Source organism: Ischnura elegans, chromosome 1 (assembly GCF_921293095.1).
Source record: "Ischnura elegans chromosome 1, ioIscEleg1.1, whole genome shotgun sequence".
Classification (NCBI taxonomy): Eukaryota; Metazoa; Arthropoda; class Insecta; order Odonata; family Coenagrionidae; genus Ischnura; species Ischnura elegans.
Window position 1 is genome coordinate 51,250,109 of NC_060246.1, and position 22,744 is coordinate 51,272,852.

Here is a 22,744-nt window from a genome sequence, read left to right on the forward strand (position 1 = left end):
CATAACGGCATGATGACTTCACGGGTGATGAGAAAAGTAAACAAACACTTAATTTGAAGCTAAGCACTGCCACCCGAGGCTTGAGATTCTTACCTAGCTACGAGCAGGTGGACGGCTATAGCCAGCAGCAACTGTCTCGCGGAACCCGACGTCGAGGACTGATCGCAAGAACGAACTTCCACAACACTCGATCACTGGGAGACGGAGTCACCACGGAATAACCCTGCGTCACTCAGTTTCCGTCCGCCACCAAGCCAGCATTTCGCTTGCCTGCCTTCCTCTCAATGCCTTCACTCTCTCTCCCCAACCTTCCCTTCTCTAATTCTGCCAACCATTCTCGTGGGCGACGAGAGAGGTGCGTCATGGGCGACCTCCCGAGCGGCCAGCTGATATGAAAAGCCGCCCCTACCTACCTCCCTCCCCTTACTCTTCTTCCCCTCTCTTCTTCGCGCAACACGTCCACCATATCACCAACTTATTCCCCTACACGCAGCGCTGCCAAGTGTCACTCGCACTACTGCTTGAGAATAACATTTCTCGCAATGTGAAAGTTAAATGCCTTATTTTTTGTCGCTAAATACATTAATTCTTCAGGGAAATTAATTACTATCTTAGCTCCACACACAAACGGCATTTCGGAGGAAACAAAGCTAGCGCCGAAGAGGTACCATTTGTAAACAATTCCAACGCAATATCACGCGCACGGAACGCTTAACAAGAGACTTTTACCCTCCTCACAAGAATAGGTTGAAAACAAATGTCATTCATATACCGTTATTAAGGCAAGGTTTTTGACGATTGACGGATCCGTTTTTACAATGGAAACATCATTTATTTGGAAGAAGTCCCATGGTTTCTCAATAGTACCTCAGTGCCTTTACCCCGTTTCAGCTTCCGGAATTCAATTCGGGCTTGAACCTTCAGATTATTTTATACTACGCCAATCTTGGTAGGAACAAGGAACTGCTTGCGAACAAAAATAAAAGCCTCCAAGAAATCTGTCCTGATAGCATTCCATTGGTTCTACCGCAGTCACGACCAGCATATACATAAATCACAATTCATAGGTAATGTTCACATTTTAACTGGTAGACCAAGAGCATTAGAAAAATGAACTTTCAAGAACAAAGGAGACATTTGCTACAACTCTTCCCACAGAAACGCCATTTCCTACGTTGCCGTGGCCTTCGCCGATCCAAATAAGCACTTCCTACCAATGACCATGATAAGTATATGGTCAACTAAACAACGACATTGAGGTGAAGGACAAGATCAGTTCTTTGAAACTAACTAAAAATAACGCACACAAATCAAAATAAAACGAATTAGGCCGAGACGAAAAATTGGTTTTGGCTTCCATTAAGAGGCATTACGGTTACGGCAATTTCAAAAACTATTTCATTCGAAAGAAGACTGAAGAACCTTATTTACCACAATATCGTTCAAACCAAAGGTCAAAAGAATTGGGAAGTCTACAACAACCATTTAAAACAGAACTGAAGCGAATGAAGTTTCTTTGTTGTAACTTTAAATTGACCACTGGGCATTTATGAGGAAAATATAAGAATTAAGCTATTAGACGAACCACGTGATGTGGAAGTTCAAAATTATGGACTAGCTTGGATACTTAAGTATTAAATTCCAAACGCGGTCAATGATGTGAACATAATATCTGCTTGACACTATACAGGTACTGAAGCGCAAAACGAATTCCCCACAATCAGCGCAGACGAAATATGCGAATGAATAAATGTTCGACGTAACAGTTTGTGCACTGGTGATAACTCACTACCAACAAACACCAACGAGGCAACTTGCAGGGAATTATGAGATTCAATACCTTACACTACGTAAAAAATTACGCGCTGGAATACCTAAAAGCCCGAAGACGAACTTAGCAAACACATGGAATACGCATAAGATGGCGTAATGAAAAACAGTCGTGATATCAGACGGGAAATATATTGAAATAGCTCCAATCATGACGAATCTCCCCATTGAGTCAAAACAAGCTACAACATAACTGTAAATAGGGAAAAAAAATTTGTCATCGAAGGCATGACCACTCAAGTCAGGATTCAGAAATGCGTCTCTCACACATATAGCTTCAATGACCTTACACCTCATTTTGGCTTACTGCGAGCGTCGCAACAACTAAATTCAGACACTCACTCATTAAGGGTCATTTACCCCTACAAGGAAACGTGCGTCTGCTGGAAAAGGATTAGAACTTCCTTACTTATACTTGTGATTTCAGTAGCAATTTTCAGGACCAGAAAGTTTGGACTCCCAACAAGAACACAACTTAGCTTCATGCTGAATATTGCCCAATCTACAATTAGAACGGACTATACATAACAGATATATCATGGAACAGATGGAGATTACAGTGCACTAAGGAATACTCATTAATAGTATCATTCCTATCCATTGAGCTAGTCCTTCAGATGACTCATTAGGACTCTTAGGTAAGTGATGACCAGCAACCAAATTACTGTTAACAATTATTTTTGGGGTATTATATTACTTCAAACAATACTGGATGTCCATTCAATCAAAGCAGAAAAATTCATGCATGATTCCCAGTTTTCCAGGGAAATTTGACAAAATTCCAGGTCTATCTCAGCCAATTACTGTAAATTGATAAATATTTCAAGCACCCAAAATTACTTTTAAATTATTTTAATGTATTTAAAAGGACAAGGAATGGATTAGTTACTACACGTTGCATTTAAATTTATTCAATCCAAGCCAAGACACTGCTTCGACCTCATGAGTAGATGTTGACCTCACCTGGCCTATTCTTCATGTTTTTGAATCCAACTCGTGTCAAGAGTGCTAGAAATTTCGATTCTGTTTTCCTGTCTGACATTCCACGTTTCAATTCAGCTGTAAAAATTTTACTAAGCTACTGCACTTGAAATTATGACCAAAAAATTTAAGGACAGAAAATGGATGTCGAACTGGCAAAATTTTATGTGAAATGAATTTTAAATTCCAGGTAGGAGCAAAATTCATGAATAATTCCAGGGACTAAAAATTCACACATAATTACAGATTTTCCATGTCCCTGAACACTGTGCAGTAACATTCAATAGATAAGTAATTATAATATTATATCCTCCTGAACCACTTCTAAGTACACACTCCTTACACCTGTGTTGGCTAGTTGTAGTGTGATTGATAAATTTGCATTAAGACTTTCTGTTTTATCCAATCACTTGATCACATAAAGAAACATCCCAGGTGTAAGGCATGCATGAATTTACATATCTACATAAGGGTGGCCAAAAAAAATGAATGGAGAATTTACTTAAAACTGTTAAGTAATAGCATCTGATGTGATCTTGCTGGTATTATAATCAGAAGGCATGGTCATGATCAGCATTGTAAGGTGAGCAAGAAAAGCAAACTGTGAGTAGAGAAAGCTTGTGAATATGATTTATTTTGAAGAGAGTGACTACACAAATTTTAATGTGAGATTGAAATGTGATGAGAATGTTAAGATTATACCATAAGATGCAGTGGTTAATGTTATCCATTTAGAAAAAAGTGTATTGGGACACTGATACAAGTAGACAACTTTCCAGCATGGGGAAACTTTGCTTAAAAAGCAATTTTTTGACCCACCCAAATGTGTGATACGATTAGGAAGGTAAAATTATCGTGGAAAGTTAAGAACCTTGATATAATAGTGGTATGCACAGAGGCTTGGAAAGCAAAAGGGCCATGGTTTGATTCCCAATCCATGGAAATTTCTTCCAATAGCAATTATTGTGAATTTCTTCACCACAACATGAAATTATTTCAAGATCACTTTTTTAACATTAATATTCAAAGGTAAGTAGTTGTATCAGGTAATTTTGAAATGCTCCCCATAATACCAATTAATAAATTCATGAAAAATTGTACATTCATAATTTAAAAAAATAAATTCAACCACTACTAAGTAACTTCTTTGGGCAAGATAATACCCACTTACACCTGCCAATGGAGTGCTCTCATAAAATTAAAAAGTTAATTTTTTACACGCCTAGATAAGTAAGTTAAAGTTATTAACGTATGCCAAATATGACTTCATAATTCTCAATATTATAGTTATATATTCTTGTTGCTACAGAGCTTCCAAATTCAGGCAAATTACTAAATTCTTTCACGCTACATGAACACCCTCTGACGTCAGAATGTGAGTAAGCAGATTCTTTTTAAGAGTCTATGGTTCCATGGAGAGCTAGGCTAAGAATTAGTGAATATATGAGGGGAAAGCACTACGGGTATGGAATAAAGTTATATATGTAAACGGAGGCAAAGGGCTTGGCACTTTTAAGTCCTCGAATACCAAGGGTCTTCCAAATCAGAAATGTCTGGAACTGGGGATTAAGAGAAGATGTTAAAAAAAATTGACAGAGAATCACAACATGTGGTTGTGGGCATTTAAACCCACAACTCAGGATATAGGTTTAAATGCCCACATATGATGAATTACCTTAAATGGTTGAAAACTAAGGATACACGATACCAGATTTTGGATGAAGGTTATGACATGATGATTGTTCACCAAGAAGTAATAAATGCCAAGAACTTAGTTAACTAATGAGAAATCTGAATTCCATGTTAAAAACTACATTAGAGTCCAAAAGTTAAGCATAAGTTACGAACAAGCTGGGAAACTGGAAATAGACCGCAAATTGAACGATGCATGCTGCTGCTAGCAGTCTGCATCGTAGTGGCGCTCATAGCCTTGCACCAAGGTTGCCTCACACGGTGGCAGCTGGAACCAGAATGATGTCATACAGGCTTCTCCCAGCATTCATACTTAGCCGTTGCATTTTTGTGTACTTGAAAATTTTCACTTTTTATATAATTTCAAAAAATAGATATTGTCATTTAAAAATCTAAAAGCGTGAAATACGTACTCTCGGAGTAATAATATTTCGATTCAGGCAATAAAAAAAATAGGAAACTGCCCTATAATTGGCGGGGCTTGCAGCTGCTTCAGGGGCTGCAAGACCTGCTGTTTCCTGGAAAACTGTATACCGGAGTCTCAGAACAGCAGGGCTGGTTGCATGACTTCCAGTGGTGTGCCTCACTCCAGCACAGAGACTATGGAGCTATCAACATCGAAACTAAACCATAAATCAGTGGAGGTATGTACTCCACATAGTGAATCCCATTTCAGTTTGCAGACTGATTCCTGTTCAACAATAATCTGGAGAGAATCAGGTAGCTGTTACAACCATAGGAACATAGTGGAATGGGACCAATATGGTGGCAGTGGAGTGTTTGGGTCAGCATCATGTTGAATGGCTGTGTGGACCTTCACATTTTCATGGGTGGTCTGAGGAACACTGTCAATGCTCAGGGATATAGTTATGATGTACTGAGACCACATGTTCTTCTCTTCAGAGGTATGGTTATTCCAGACTTCCTCTCAAGGGACGAACCATGCCCCTCTGGTGGATGAATTTCTGACAAGTGAAGACATTCATCGCATGGACTGGCCTGCAAGGTCAGTAGCTGTGAATCCTATACAACATGTTGGGGATGCATTGGGGAAGCGAATTGCATCCCGTCAGCCTCCATGAAAGACCCTCCAAGACCTATGCATAACCCTTTCAGAGAAATGGGATCGACTATCACAAGAGCTCTTTACCCATCTGATAAAGAGCATACCATGTCACGGGGAATACAAAACTGTCGGGTGGCCAACTGAGCTCGCTATAGCGAATTGTCGCTTTGCCGGAGGTGGAGCAAATAATAGCCAATATATCTATTGCGAACAATTAAACAGGGACAGGAGTGGTGCGGTGACAGAGAAATAAATTTCTATCCGATAAACGTAAGTATAAATCTAGACGAAAGGCAAATTTGTTTTGCATCACTAAATTTCCTCACTTAAAAAACAACTAACTGCTCAAACAATTTATAAGCGCTGTACTGAATAAAAATCATGTAAAGCATTGCTTTGTCAATCATTATGCCAATGTACAACCGACGAAGCCATTTTTTTATGTACTTAATTAGTGAATTTACCTGATAATTCTATTACTTTGGTATTTTCCATTGAAAATTCAAAAAATAACTGATAAAACTGTATCACGGTTATTTAATGCCTCAAATGCTTCCATTGGTATATGTTTATTGTTCCTATACGTTAAGCGGAAGTAAGTGAAATAATGTATTGCTTTTGTTTCTGCAGACGAAAATGGTGGCAGTTTGTATAACAACCCTGCCTCGGAAGACTTTTTCTAACATATAATGTAATGTCTTCATTATCTATGGTGAAAAGTTTGCTAAGCATGCAAAATGATGTGGTTAAAATTGCCATGGTGAAAATAAGTTCCTTTTTGAGTGTTATGCTCACGACATATTTGAAATAATACACATATTTCATGAAAAATATACATATAACTCAATTATTATGCTGATGTCACTTAAGAAAAACAAAAGCAAGATGCAAGAAACATGTGACATCAGCATAATATCTGTGTTATATTTTTTTCATGAAATAATATCACGTTAATATCTTTTCATATATTACCAATATTAATTCAAATAGTTTTTATTGCAGTGCCAAGATAAACTGCGACGAATACAACTCACATGGGTAATATTTGCGGCAAAGAAACGGAAAGGCATACGCATCTGATGGACCCTAAGGCCAAAAAAACTTACGAGTGTGAATTAATTAACTTAACATTCTCAATAATGACTGAGAAACATGAAAAGGAATGCAGAATTTTTTTAATTAAATAAACTAATAGCGCAGCATCACCTCTTCACTTATAGCATCTGCGGCGGCGCCGAATGCATACGACATGGCGCAAAAACGAAAGTCAGTTGTTCTATACCATCGCTTAGGTGCACTACCTACCTCTAGAAGCATCATTGCAAGAAATACCTCGTACTGCAAGGGTTTTGTTGGGGAGTAGGTTGTAAAAGAGTTCCGTTTCGTCTATGTTTTATCACTGATTTGTGAATGAAAAACTTTGCTGTTTCTACAAATTGGAACTTTATTTTCCTGACTAGTTTCGATACACTGTATCATATTCATAGGACTAGCCAATATGATACAGTGTATGAAAACTAGTCAGGAAAATAAAGTTCCAATTTGTAGAAACAGCAAAGTTTTTCATTCACAAATCAGTAAGATGGATTTCTACAACGTGAAGGCCTCTACTATTCAGTGCATATGTTTTATCACGTGGGGAATACTTCTTAAGATACTTAGGATCGGAGTCGTTTCTTCCATGACTTTGGGTTTACACAGCAGGTATCACCAGCAATTATGATGGGAGATAATGCTTTGGTGCTTTGAATTAGTATAACCAACCTTCTGAACTCTTGAAGTTCTCGATTTTCACTCTATCCTTAAAATACTCCACTTTAGGCTTAAGCATAGCCCCTTTCTCAGAAGTTCCCGCAGATTGAAGTGAGCAAAACCACCCGAACAAAGTTCCTTCCAACTCTTCATGGTCTGAATTCCTTGGGCGCATTTGTTTTCTTTTTAAATTGCGAAGAGAGAATAGGAAGATAATTTAAATACGCCACTCTCATATTACTCTATTATTTTCTTGCTTAGACGTGTTTGGTGTTTTTTGGCCATGGTGTCTGCCATCAAATGCTTTCTATTCACGAAACTCACAGACACGCGGGCATGTGGACGACTGTTTTCTGCTGCCCGAGGAACAAAAGAAGATCAAGCATTCACCAATGTGAATGCCAGAATATTTTCACCAAAATGAACTACTTATTTATCGCACGACAGTTTACAACATGAATTTGAGACTGAGCACTCCATGTTAACTTCATTTCAAACACATCGCAAGAAATTACAGAGCTTAGGGACTCTTGGTAAAGGATTTCCAGGGATGGAAACTCTCGCTATGGAGAGTGCCAACACCAAAAGGGCCTCGTAAAAGCGAATTTTTTTAAATGCTTATAATAGGGTTCATTGACAGTGCCTCGGCTATCTCTCGTAATGGCGGGGGTCTCGCAATAGCCCGTACTTGCTTTAACGAGGTTCCACTGTATATCGTTGCTAAGGGCTACTAAGCTTAGTATGCTACAATCTTAGTTGCCCTCCAGCCTTGTCTAATGGAGCGAATAAATATGGCAGACCATTTTGGATGATTGACTTCGGTTCTATTTGTATATAATTATAGGTTTTTAATGCAATTGGGCCAAAATGGAACACGAAAATCCATTGTTGAAGTAAGGCAGGCAACGTGTGTAGTGTAATTGTTGACAGGAATTGAAAGATTTTATAGCAGAAAGGAAACTACGACGTGCAGTGAACTTGTACCTCAAGTGTAAGTGTACACAATTAGTGCATTTAGTGTACCCCTTACTGAATTGATTACATATAGACGATGAAGTAAAGACTGAAGAGACAAATGAAGCGATTTGTGAGTGTATGAACTTCGACAAAATTGCTGCCTTCTCAACTAATATGGCATTGCCAAATTCAACAGCACAGCTCGTAAGCTTACGATCTGTACTGTTGTATTTCGCCAGAATTACTAGTTCCTTTTACATCTCGATTCGCCACTGACGTACAGCAATAATTTGTCATAACAAATTCCATGAAGGTTGTGGCATCCATTTTTGGTGTCCTAATAAAAGGCTGGTGTCCTAATAAAAGGCTGGTGTCCTAAAAAAAGGCTGGTGTCCCAACATGGTGTAGTAACAGCTGGTGGCTGTAACATTATGTTCTCTATGTCACTCTTAAGATATCCATTCTCAATTTATCAAGCACTCTAAGCCTAGCGTACAGCCTCTGAGTGTGCAGCAGCTCCCAGCCTACTTCGTTTAACATCGGGGCAACATTGTCTGTAAGCCCGTAGCGGTTTTTCATGAACCGCACTACCTTTCTTTGTATTTTGCTCAGTTCGTGGTTTCAGTCTTTCTCCACTGGATCCCATACGCTCGCTGCATATTCTATGTGCGGTTGGACGAGTGTGAAATGGCATCTTTCTTTAACTTTCTCATCCTAAAATCTTCCCACAATACACTTGACAAACCCTTATTTCTTCAGGGCTATGCAAATATTTCTTATGTGTGTTCATCACGAAAGGTTTGACGTTATCATAACTTCTAGATACCTCACTTCACCTGTTGCCTTTATGTTAATACTGTCCACAGCATAAACATGGTTAAAATTGGACGAACTCTGCAAAAAATGTACCGACATGCATTTTCTAAGATTAAGTTCCAGTCCCCACTCTTGGCTCCACAAATAAACATTGTTAAAATCCGATGATAGAATTTCATAGAGTGATCACTAATTTTAAAATAGATGACAGCGTCATCAGCAAATATACATATTTTGCTGCTAATGCGGGAGCAGAGATCATTAATGTATATAATGAACAACAGGGGGCCGATTACGCTTCCTTGTGGACCACCTGATGTAACTTTTACAACATCAGAGCTAATTCCGTCAAGAACTTCTTTGTTTACGATCACGGAGAAAGTCACGTATCCAGTTTACAACTCTTTGTTTAATCCCCATGACTGTAATGTGTATAGAAGTTTGTTGTGAGGTACAGTGTCGAAAGTTTTCTTAAAATCTAGAATTAGTGCATCAACTTGTCTTTTTGATTCACCAGATTTAATAACGCTGTGAAGAAAGAGTGCGAGCTGTGTTTCGCATGATCTACCTTTTCGGAATCTGTGCTCATGGAGGAAGTTACATCTGTCCAAGAAAGTCAAGATACCGTATAAGCGCGTGTAAGAGGCGCACCTTTTTTCCCAGAAATTGCAGCCGTAAATGAGGGTGCGCCTCTTACACAAACTTTTTATCTTTCCCCCTCCCCTTTACCGGTCGCGAGTCCAAGGGGAACTGAGTGGCCTTGGTTTTCAGCGTGAGTCAGTCATCTGAAACCCTAGGTCAAAAACAAGCGGCAGGCAGGGGAGTTTCTCCCTTAGAGACGTATTTTTAAAATGCTCCTGTTTGCTTTTTTGTAAGCACAGCGCCGTCATGTCAGTACCCCAGAGGAGAACATGAAAGTTTCGCGCGGGGTTTTTCGCTCCGGAGGGCGTGCTAAATTTACTGCCACGAGTGGGTATCCCGCGGCATTTATAATGCATATAGTAATCGCTTATCAAACGTAGAGAAACGCGTAGTTTTGAAGGACATACCTGGTTGATAGTCAATATCTGCCTTGCCGAGTAATTTCCATTACGCTGAGGACCCGATTTTTCAAATATCATCTTCAGATGCTAATATGAGGATTATTGCAACTGAAAATTATATTGGTATCAAAACCTGCACTTTAAAAAATTCGAACGAGTGTTTTCATTGTTGGACTAAATTGGGGATAGAAGAAATCAGAAATGCTTATAAGTGAAGAGTGCTGAAGGTGAGGTCGAGGGGAAGGAGCGCGATCCCTCCGTCTTCGAAGCAACGAGGCTACGAGCGAAGGAGCAAGGGACGAACACGTCCGATCTTGCATGTGATGTCGTTGCCTTCAAAGCGAAGGGGCGAAGGCGCAGCAATGTGATATTCGCAGTTTGCGTTGCCTGAAGTTTCCAGTCCGTCTCGTCTTGTTTGAATGCGCTTATGCTACGCTTGTTTCTTCCAAAATTGTGCTGTTTGGAATATTTTGAATATTAGTAGCCTTGTTGTAACTATAAATCTTTGTGTCAATCAATTAGAGCTTAAAAAACTTAAATTCTGTCAGATATGCGTCGCGTTAGTTCTCTTTCTTCTTTTGAACCTTGTGCGTGTCATACAATTATTGAAAGCTATCGAGATATCTTCGGGCTCAGTAGATGACTCACCCAGCATTTGGCCTCCAGAAACTGGGAGATCGATCAAGGTCAGTTGCTGAGACGGGGTAGGGATGAAACAAGTTTCCATTGTTCTCCTGTAACTTGATGTTTTCTTATTTTCCAGTGGGGTCTCGAGAAGGAAAAAAAACGGCAGAGGTATTGGCCGATGGAGGGCCGAGTGTGGTTCCGTTAAATCTACGACGTGGTTATTATCCTACAGCGCTGAGATTGCCCCGATTGTTGTCCAATCTCTTGGGAAGGTTCATGCTATGTGCCTGTCGTGTTTTGCCTTAAATTTTCCACGGCTGCAATTCTATTGCAATACTCCTGCGAGAGCTTTTGAACAAAATTGTTCGCGAGTAGGACTAGCATCGTAGAGCAACGTGCGTATGCGAAGAGAGGATCGGAACTCTTTCTACTCCCTCTTATGCCGCTATTACCGCCGTAGTTATAAAAAAAAAGGTGCACATTTCGACAGTCGACCGTCGAAATTCCAGGCATACGTCTGCAACACCGCACGATAGGATAAAAAAATGCCGCAAATTTTTTTTTTTTTTTATAGCTTCGATGCTCAAAATAGGGGTGCGCCTCTTACACACGCTTATACGGTAATGCTAACGACGAAATGCTCAAGTATCTTGCCTATAGCCAATGTTAATGAAATCGGACAGTAGTTGCCGGGTTCATGTCTGTTTCCCTATTTAAATATGGGTGTAACGCTTGCAATTTTCCAGCCCAGTGGTAACTTCCCTTCGGAGAGTGACTTCTTGAGTATGATCTCTAAGTAAGGTGCGAACTGTGGAGCTAACTCCTTGAGGACACATGCGGGTATTCACTTCGGACCCAGAGATTTACTATTCTCAATGGATTGCAGTTGTCTAGTTATCCCATCACATTGTATAGATATTTCTTCCATCAATTCCTCAGTATATAGGATGTCTAAATTAAATTGAGTGTCGTCAGTAGTGTATACGCTTTCGGAGTGGGAATTTAAAGTGTTAGCTTTGCCAATATTTTCAGTGACAAGTTTAGCATATTTATCAAATAACGAATCTATGGTTGAATGTTTTCCCTGAAGCTCTCTTGCATACGACCAAAAGGATTTAGGATTTTCTTCGTCATGAGTGAGAAGTGAGATGTGAAGAATCCTTTCAAACTTCAACAAGCGCAAATTCTTTGAATGTGTGCAGATTGATTGGAAAACTGATTATCATGCTTTATTAGTGCCACGTTTTAGTGCTTAAGATAAATTGTGAGCCAAATTGAATCAGTTGATTTGGAATCCTCTGATTATAACTATCATGAAGACAGCTTGTGAAATGATATGTGAAATGTTGTGTGCGTTGTAGTGCTATTTGTGATATGATCAGCAATAAATGAGTAAAACAGTTATTTTAATTATACTTTGTTTTTTTATATTAACCACCTCTAGTCAACTATATGCCTTACGTTTCCGCACTTCTACGATACCGATATTTGAAAAATTTAAATGTGGTGAGGCAGATTGTTGCATTTCCTTAACTACAGTACGCTCCCGAATATCCGGGCTAATGATGGGGAGAGATAGCACGAATAATCAGAAAACACGGAGAACCACAACTTTCACGTAAATGTCTTGCAATTTTTTAATTTTCCTAAAACTAACAATATATTATTATTTATACAGTTATTCTGTTATTTTGGAGCGCTTCTCAGACTCAATGAGAGGTTTCTTCGCCAGTTCACGATCTTTTTAACAGAGGGCAGTCGCACACTGCGAGGCTTGGAAAACAGCAACACGGTGCTCCCGTGAATGCAGTGAGTGCAATCACTTCCATTTAAAGAGGGGGATTCTAACGGAAATAATAAGCCCCGTGTAACCACTATTTAATACAGTAATTCCGATGATTTTGTGTCAGATTTTATTTTTTTAATAAAGATCGCGGAAAAAATTGAGCGAGAGTAAAAATCATGCACAGATAATCCACAACCCGGATAAACCGCAGCCGGATAATAGGGAGTCTTCTTTACAACATTTTAGGAGTCGCAAACATATGTTACTAATTGCTTGCACGTAGGTGTTTGTAACGAAATAAATGATTATCATTCACGCATATACCTTAACGTTATACATTCTTTATGATTCAATTCTGCATTGTAAAACTTTAATAATTTTTTGTTTCTACTCCAACATTAAGGTGTATTTCTGCTTTTCGAACATAATCGGTGGCGGCGGGGTAACGTTCTCGCCTGCCAAACAAGAGTTCGCGGGTTCGAGTCCTGCCTGGATAGCTTTCTCCGGTCCATGGCATGGCTGTTTGTGTACGTTTACTTGTTACATTTGTTGAACACCCCGGTGTAAAATGGCCCATAAGAGCTGTATCCATATTTTGAGAATAAAATAAATAAAAATAAATGTGTATAATACTGATGTTGCAAGTTATGTTTTTCCGTAATCATCACGCATACACCAATGAAAACAAATATCGGAAGTGCAAAACATATGCAATATATATCATCAATGAATACACGGCCGTTTGTAAAGAAGAACTGCATCTCAAACATACAAATACTTCCATAGTACTCATTAATCTACCTTTCTCAATGGTATAGCATAATTTTTGTGTACAGCAATTACAAAAATACATCTGCGATGGATTCACATTGAATTATCCATAACCAAGTAAAAATTTTGATGCATCAATTTCTTTTGTTTGATGGTTTTACAAATATTCTGTGCCATGGAGGAGTTGGATGCAGTGTTGGTAAGCGTAGCCCAACAGATCGAACACAAGTCTTTACCGAGTATCGCCTGCCGAGCTGGCTAGTAGCCTACTAAGTTAGTCGCCCTACTAGCATGTGGCCGTAACAATTTAGGACCACCTAATGCTTTAGTTAACATGTTAGCAACATTTCTACTAGTGGACACATATTTAATCACAATATCACCATTTGAAACGTATTCAAAAATTTCATGCAGTCCGACCCTTAAAGTCTATTTCTTTCTGTCATCTCATTGTGTATAATATTATCAGTATAAATTAAAATGGGAGACGGAATTTCAAAAACCTATTCAGACAAAACCTTCTCAACCAAATTACTTCCCAGGAAGTTCCATAGGTGGCACATCTATTCCTATTTTTTACAACTTCCTTCCCCCTTCTATCTACAATACAGAGAATTTGGTGAGAAATAAAAACCTCTCCTTCCTCATTGCATTGAGAAAAAACTTTACTGGAGGAGCTTCTAATACATGCTCTCCAATGACTTTCTGAAGCTTGGTCTCTCAATTATTTCCATCAAATCCAAAATTTCCATCAAAATTCCAAAAAATACGATCAACCCTGGAAATACTCTTTTTACCACCAGGTTTGTGGGAACCCACTTTTGAAATTGCATTTTTTTTGCTTCGTGATTTTCTTCCCTAAATTTACATGAAACTGTGCTACGTAGTGGTTGGTCTCAGCCACTATAATTGTAATTAATTTATCATCAAAATATGCCACGGGATCCTTTTTATACAGAATAAGCTATATTTGTTTTCCAACTAAATCTCACGCAAAGGTTAGAGGTGTGTCTTCACAGTCAATCTCCCAGTTACTTTCTTCAAATTCACAGAAAAATAAGGTGGTATAAATCTTTGAACCTGGAATCAAGGTAGTATCCAACTGAAACTTTAGAATTGGTATCAGAACATTCTGCATTCTTTTCTTCCAGAGCATCAACTGCATGCTCATCAGACAACTCAAGAGAACTAGAAGGCATGGTAAACTAATGAGGTGTTCTGATATGGAAGGGTCCAACGGCCGAAAAAAAATTAATAAAACACCAAAGCAAGTGTAGGCATGAAAAAAACACAACCCTAAGCTTCAAAGGTCGTATATAAGAAACCAAATGCTGGCAGGTCTTCTAGGTACTGAAAAGCATTGAGTGACAATGCCTGGATGGTCTGTGCCTTCACTATCATTGCCACAATGAAAGCATTTAGGATCCCCACATAGAACACACAACCATGAAGAAAGCATATAAATCGGAGTGTGAGTGGAAGGCTATACAGTAGAACCTCACTTATGAAACTTTCAGCGGAAAACCAAAAAAAGTTTCATAAGTGAGGAAGTTTCATATGTGAGGTTTTTTGGTATTTAGCATGAAATCCTTTGCTATAGGGGCTGGTTTGTTTCCAGGATGCAATTACTCATTTGGAGGCAAGAAATTGAAGCCTAATGATCTTATTTTCTCAAAAGTAACACCCCAGATGATGTATTACTTTAAGAGAAATATAATTTTACATTCCTGAACAACTTTACCGACGGTTGAACGACTAGCATTTCTGGTACTAAGCTGCAAGGCTATCACACTGGAGAGATTTCGGAATGATGACACTAAATGTTCCCAGAGAAGCCAATTTTTAAAAAAAGTTGACTCATTAAAAGCTGTTTTCAGGAAATTCATTATACCACCTATAGGCAAACCCCAGATTGGAGATTGAAGAAATGAAATACCTGAGGAAAGTCATCCAAATTAACCATGTAATTTTTTATAGGGAGCAAAATTTCACTAATGCATCACGAAGGCTTCACACCCTATGGACCCGGGTTAATGGCAGAGGCAGAAAGTTTTCAGAGATGGCTCTATCCCTGCTTGAGAGTAGTGTGGACGGAACTTCCAGTGCAACACACTGTCCGGCAGATGGGACATTAAGCCCTGGTTAAGCCTATCGTTACAACCTGGCTAATTCCAACACAGGGTTTCTATACTCCCTCTCTTACCTCATGGCGCAAATGACCCCAGCTGTCGGTTTTCTCCCTCTAAATACCATGCCATAGATAATATGGAGCACCTGGCAGTGGCATAATTATGGTTGGGGGATGAGGGGATGGATCCCTCTCCAAAGCCTCAGAAAATTTTTAAACACAAGTCTAGCTTTGATAAACAGCTACTGCATCTACTAAAAGTTAAATTTTATGTGCCAAAATGATGTAGAACATATTAACAGGCATGCCATTTTTTTAAATTTTACGGGAATCCCCATTGCCTCGGAGGGGTGGGTGGTGAAGCCGCCCCCCAGGTACTACCGTCACCCCCAAAGCATATTCCTAGTTACGCCACTGGTACCCCGGATATTCCGTGACTAAGTTCACTTTTCCGGTGCTTAGAAGACTTTTAAGTGAGCATTTGAAATAATCGCGCAACTGCTGTCAGTGATGAATGGACAAAAATAGATTAAGAGCCCGGAAAAATCTCCCCTCTCAATAATGTTTACGCACTAAAAAAGAATTTTCCCATGAAATTTTAGTAATAATAGATTGAATCTACCGGGTATAGCTTCTCTGCCGGCATTCTTCCGCGAATTCAGCGCCGGGAACTTCGACTCACAAGCCGTGTGACTCATCTTCACGTAATATTTTGCTTCCCCATATCTGAAAACAACACCAGACCGTTTTTGTTCTTCGATATAATGGTTATAAGTCATTCCTGAGTCGAAAGGAACTGCCTTATCTCTCGCGTTTTGAATTTGACTTTAATGATTACGTTACTACTGACGACGCGAGTTATACTCCGAGGGCATTCGTACTAACTCTCGTTCAGTTAAAAAATACACGCTTGCCACCAGGCAGTCAAGGTCAAACTATATTTCATTTAAACCCGCAGATACAAGTTGGGTCAGTTTTGATCTGCGCGCCGCGTAAGCAACTTTCCTCCGGCTCAATTCGTCCCGCGGATGAGGGATTAGCCCGCGGAATGAGTCCACGCATGCTGTTTTTGCCATCGTGTTGAATCACCAACGGCTTACGTTCATACTACAAATACGATAATCTTTTTTGAATGGCCTTGGAAGCCAAAATTTTGGTATGCGAGGATTTTTAACGGCTCATTCAGGTGTTATTTCGCTGGGCGACGGGAAGCATAACCTTGGAAAATTCTAGACAATCTTCCGTTAGAGATAGATATTCCGGATTAACGATCATCTACTGCAGTTAAAATTAATATATAATAAACAGCATCACTCATTATTAAAACTTATTATTCTTCATTGACACATCTGTGTCATGAGCGCTCACTACCCCCGCTCCTGTGACTAAAATCGGCGCGCCTACCGCATTCTTCTCGTAGATCAGTTCTCTGACAAGTCGTACAAGTGAGGTATTTTATCACATTGGACTGGAAAAATACGTTTCATAACCGAGGTCGTCGTATAGGTGAAGAGTTTCATAACTGAGGTTGGAAATACATGGGTTCATATGGGGTTATTCACCGGACCAAAAAAAATCGGCGTATAAGTGAGGTCATCGCATAACTGAGGGTCGTATAACCGAGGTTCTACTGTATTCCATGAGCGTCCCCCAGATGCTGCTCCTAAAGGAAGCATCATGGCATCAGCTGGAAAAAAATCTATGTTTAGCCAAAACTAACAAACTGGATTGTTTACCCATGAGTATAATTGTCCGTATGAAGAACACTGTGAGCCTCAAAGCCACAAAAATATATCATTTGGCCTTGAGACTAGTCATTGCGAATGCCAATCTAATTGGAAATTCAACCCGTTTGTATGCAATCGGCACATCTGTCAGAATAATAGGGATTTGTTGTAGTAATATATCTCCTTGGAACATCAAATTCATTATTTATCGTGATAGAAAGAGATTTCAAACTGCATAAACAATACTGACGGTCGTCAAGCGGACAGTAAGCCAAAAACGCTGAGATTTCAGGTTTTTTTGATGTTCTTTTTTCCAATTCTCTGTAAATCAAGTGGAAAACGAAATTCGATTGCAAGAATAAGAATTTGCATTTATTTTTCTTTCCAATGGTATATGTCTCAACTTAAGGTGACCATTATCACTAATTTAAATATGCAAAAGGAAAAAGGTCTGCAGTCACTAAAAACGAACTTTACATTTCTTATGGAAATGACTCAGGGCCCCATTCCGGGGCCTCATGGGCCCTGGAGAAGAATGAAAAATAGTTTACAACATATTCTCCGGCCCACTGAACACAAACACCAAATTTTATAAGAATCGGTCCAGCCGTAACAGAGGAGTTTGGAAACAAAAAAGCGTGTCACAAGAATTTTATATATTGGATGTTATGATTGAGGAATGGTGGGATTAATGACAATCATCCGCATTCTACTATCCAGCCGTTTCAGAGGAGTTTGGAAACAAAAAACCGTGACATGAGAATTTTATATATTAGATGTTATGATTGAGGAATTAATTGGAGATAGGATTGAGGAGATTAACAACAATCATCCACATTCTACTATTGATAAAATCAAATGAATGTGCTTGTTTTTTTAATATATTTGAGCATAATTTAATTATGTATACAATACCCAAAGCTCTGAAGCTTCTCCGCAGCGTAACTTTAAGTATGGGAGATTGAAGAGAGAAGAAATTTTGGCAAGGTTTTTTTTGTGACAATACCTAAAAGAAACTTCATTGTGAACCCCTAGTCGTTCGGTTCTGTGGACTTCGTAATAACAAGAGTCTACTGTTGTACATAAGGGAATGTAATGATATTGCCAACCATAGATAGTGTCTCTTTGAGTTGGAGACAACAGCAGATTACTTCATTCTCATCTGAGCTTGAATATAATTTCTAATTGCTTTGACCAATTTGATGGGGCATTAAATATGAAAGTATATATAGTTATATGATAATTATGAAAGGGATACAAACTGTAGTCAATGGATACCAGGAAACCAATAATAAATTTTGCGTGTTGAGATCCTACAACAAGATAGTAAGAAGTTTACCCTAAAGTGCAACCATGATTATGGCTTGTAATTATGCTTTTAATTGCTTCCTTTTTATGGAATGGAACAGGAAAGGACTAAGGATAACCATGAGACGTGCAGGTTTCCTTCACATTATTTTCCACACTGCACCATAATAGCAGTTGCTAAAATTGGCTTCCAGCTATCCATTACCTACCATTTGAACCTCTTTCATAACTTTTTATTATATGCCCCACCAAATTGGTCATAGCAATTCAAAATTATATTTAAGCTCACATGCAAATTTCATCTGCGACTTTCAAAAAACTCTGTGGCTGGAAATACACCTGTAACCAATATGTACAATCAATAGTCGCTCAAATGCACATTGCATCTATACCTAAACTTTGCCAACACTTCCGTTTATCATTTACAGAAGACGTTTCAAGTGATCATGCCCATGAATTTCATTTACATGATCAATCATGTAAAAGAGGTAAAACTCTCCTTTCCTCAGTTTAGGAAAGCTGAAATTCTTCCTTATCATTGAATTTTTAAAGGTACCACTGTCATTAGATCAAAATTTAATTATAGCACATCACCTGAATGATTCTATGGCAAATATTATTTTGTAAAAAGGACCTGTCTCCTTTTCACCACTTTTCTGAACTAACATGCTTTGAGAGAAAAATAAATGGTTCAATGAAGGTTTTCACCTCTTTTACCCATCTAATCCATTAAATCCTTCCATTATAAGAAACAAATAATAGGCATTATATTATACCAGCTTTACATTTAAATTTGGATTTCTTCCAGGATTTGGACGGAACAAATTGTAACTGTCGATTACAAAATTCAACGCTTACTCCATAATAAATTTTACAAATCTTCATTTTCAAGCTTCATTGTGCAAAATAGTCTCCCTCAGATCATGCTAATATTTTTCGCAACAAGGACGTGAGCATTTCAATTCACAACAAGCAACTTCACTGATGAAACTAAGAATAAACACATCCATTACGTAGTCACTAGTGCCAACAAAATGATTGATGATGCAGGAAAATTTCAAGTAGCCAGGGGGTAAAATCAGAGTAAAATAAACTCCAATGGCAGCATATTGGTCATATAGGAAGCAACCGAAAAGATGACTATAAAATAGATTTTCCAAAGACTTTCAGAACATGAGAAACAGACCTCAGCCACAAATGCAGTTTAACATAAAAATAAAATAACCACAAAAAATTGACACATGATAGGCATGTGAAATGTTGGAATTGGAGTTAATTACACCATTTATTCATTTACTACACGGGTAATTAAATATTGATAATAGGACAGACAGTGACAAGGGGCAAACATGTTTGTTTCCCACCATTCACATAAATTTTTTAAGTAGAAAACATAATTAAATGCAGCAAACATACCATTTCATGTTCATTCCAATGGGTAAAAAATGAAGGAATCCAAATATAAACTTCAGCTCTAAAATTTGCTGGACATGGACCAATAGTGAGGACTTCATTCTCCAGTTCCCTAGCAACACGTAATTATTTTCTGCATCTGGAAAGAATAATATGGTCAGTGAATCTTCACCTTTTACCCTCAGCCTCCATAAGAGAATGCAGTGCAATAAAACTATCAACTGAAATCACAGCAAAAATTTAGATAATTAAAATAAAAATAATGCACAACTGGTACTGATAATAGAATTCCCTGAACATACACCTCCTTATACAGGATTCATTTTCAGAGAAGAGGCAAAGAAAATAAAATAAGTTGTACTGAAGCTTGGAACTAAACTTAAATGTATAAAATAATTTTCTTGCTATACATGACTGAAAGAACTTCAATTGCAAGTATAACGTATCCTCTACATAAAAAGCAGAAAAAAGTCAAGGACTGAAGACACATAATTAACTTGACATGCATATTCATTTTCAGTTGTAGTTTAAGTCCGGTCTACCAGTTACATATGGACAATGCCAATGGATTATTTCTGTTTGCTTCAAGAAACAGCAGCACTGAGTAGGGATCATCTACTTATCTAAGTCTTGGCATCCACTAGCTGAAGAAGGGCATTGATCAATGTGACCAGAAACACCAGAAACATTTGCAGTTATGGCAGAAAAATCCAATTGATAGTAAAAAATTAATGGAATGTCAAGAGAAAATAAGTCTTTCTGCAATGTGAAAGCTAATTTTACACGAATTATGAAGAAAATTCACACTTTTGGGCAATACAATCACTGAACATCTGCAGTCAAAGTGATGCCCAGAAACACTTATTACCCTCCCAATAGTAACAAGGTTAAGTGTCTTATCAGCTTTTTGCGACTGAATTACAAGAAAATACACAGAACAAAACATGAAAATTATCATTCTCAGAAGGAATTTTACCTATTCCATCATTGAGAGATAATAAAACGATGAAGATAATACATGCAAGAGGTATAGTTAATATTGTACATAATTATATCAATGAGATATCACGGTCGTCAAACAATGGTGACTAAAACAAGCTTGGCCAAACCCACAAACAGTTTAAAAATTTAGGTATACATACACAACACATGAAATTGATTGAGCAATTGAATCAAGGACAAAATTACAACACTATCAAGCCGTGGGGAGGTCAATCCTCTTATAGTAACACTACCGAACATTCGCTTCAAGTTATCAAGAAAGATGTGATTGCGAAAGGGAGCGTCAACGAAGTTAGGTAGAACTGAGGACTACATCAAAATAACTACCTAGAAGCACACTTCCCAATGAATAAATCGTAGAATTTTAACCTTTAGAAGTCACAGCAGGAGAAAAAAAATTTACGATATATTACTGAATCTCACTAAACATTCTCATACCACAATGGGACAACTATATCTACAGAAATACTATATCTTAGAAAATTTAGAATTACTTGGATTGGATAATATAGCACAACTTGGTATCACATTGACATGCTTTCAATACGTTGGGTGAGAATTAGAAAATCTGAAACAAAACCATCAAAACCTACGATAGATGACCAACTGACAATACTTGCAACACTTAAGACATCCCGAGCATTCAAGTACACAGAGCCAGCCACAAGCACAGGAATCTGATGGTGCATAATGACATTCTACACAAATATCCTAATTATACCACAAATAAAAGTCCTCAACTTAGAGCTGATTATAATTTTCCAATTATCACCCATTGAGTCCACTGCGTAAGCCAAACTCAACACAGCAGATAGGTCGATGAATCGCCCAAGGCCATTAATGACTACTAAACACCACCAACTAATAAGCTTCGGACTCCAATTGCACTCCCGAAAGAATTGCGACAGACTTGTTATCAATTCAATGCCAGCGGGTCCAGCGATGCCTAAATTCAGGCAGTTACAGAATTGGGCTCAGTTAATGGTGACCACAATTATTACCACGGGAATACTTTAAAGTTAGTGAACCTTATAAACAAGAATGAACACCCATGCATTATCACCCTAGGGTGATTACACTTGAGTTGCTAATGAAGCAATAGTGAAACTTAACACAACCATAAACATTGCCAGTAATTCCAACAAAGCGACTTATATACCATTAAGTGATGGTGATTGACAAATGTACTACACAATAAGGGACGTACGTGAAACACAGAGTAACTTACAAGCAGAAATTTAGCGATTTTCTCCGTACACTATGCATGAACATTATACGACGAGGAACCAATCAAGATACGGGCAGAAGAAAATGGCGACGCATCCAAAGATCTTAAGAAAACCATAGTAACGAATATTATGCGCCACATACTGTAGCTCAAACAATGAATTTTACGGCAGCATTCTTAAATATTTGATAGAGATTTCAAAAAAAACCACACTTACTAACTGAGTGCCACAAATCCACAAACAAAAACTTAACTTATGCTGATGACAAGGCAATACTACACAAAACATTTACGTCTAACTCACGTGACCAATTCGTTGCATCTTATTGGCTAGTTATACCAGCTGTTCCAACCAGGAATTTCCATTTACAATGGAAATTTAGCATTCACGATTAAAACGAAGCAGACTGAAGTAAAATTGCCACTATTCTTCTACTTCATGTGAAATCATCCCTGGTAACCTGGATTAATAATTAACAAATCGACAGATGAAATTTTAGAACATTATGACGTCATGAGGAAACGCCTCACCAATGAAGTGACGTGAAGTAGTGCTGCCTGGTACTGCCCATCCTGACCATTGATCTCTGTAATTTACTTCATCCCTTTTCCACACC

At 38.3% G+C, this 22,744-nt stretch overlaps 1 protein-coding gene across 7 annotated transcripts in view; it reads right to left on the reverse strand.

Moving 5' to 3' along the window:
* Positions 1–22,741, reverse strand: part of LOC124160237 (zinc finger A20 and AN1 domain-containing stress-associated protein 2) — a 39,185-nt gene extending 16,444 nt beyond the window's left edge. Inside the window, exons 1-3 of one of the 7 annotated variants that reach the window (XM_046536057.1) lie at positions 22,345–22,433; positions 22,128–22,230; positions 19,901–20,036 (exon numbers count right to left, since the gene is read on the reverse strand). The gene's annotated coding sequence lies outside the window, so the exon portion shown is untranslated. The other 6 variants (XM_046536076.1, XM_046536072.1, XM_046536065.1 and 3 more) reach the window with 6 other exon arrangements.
* Positions 22,742–22,744: the final 3 nt, after the last annotated feature.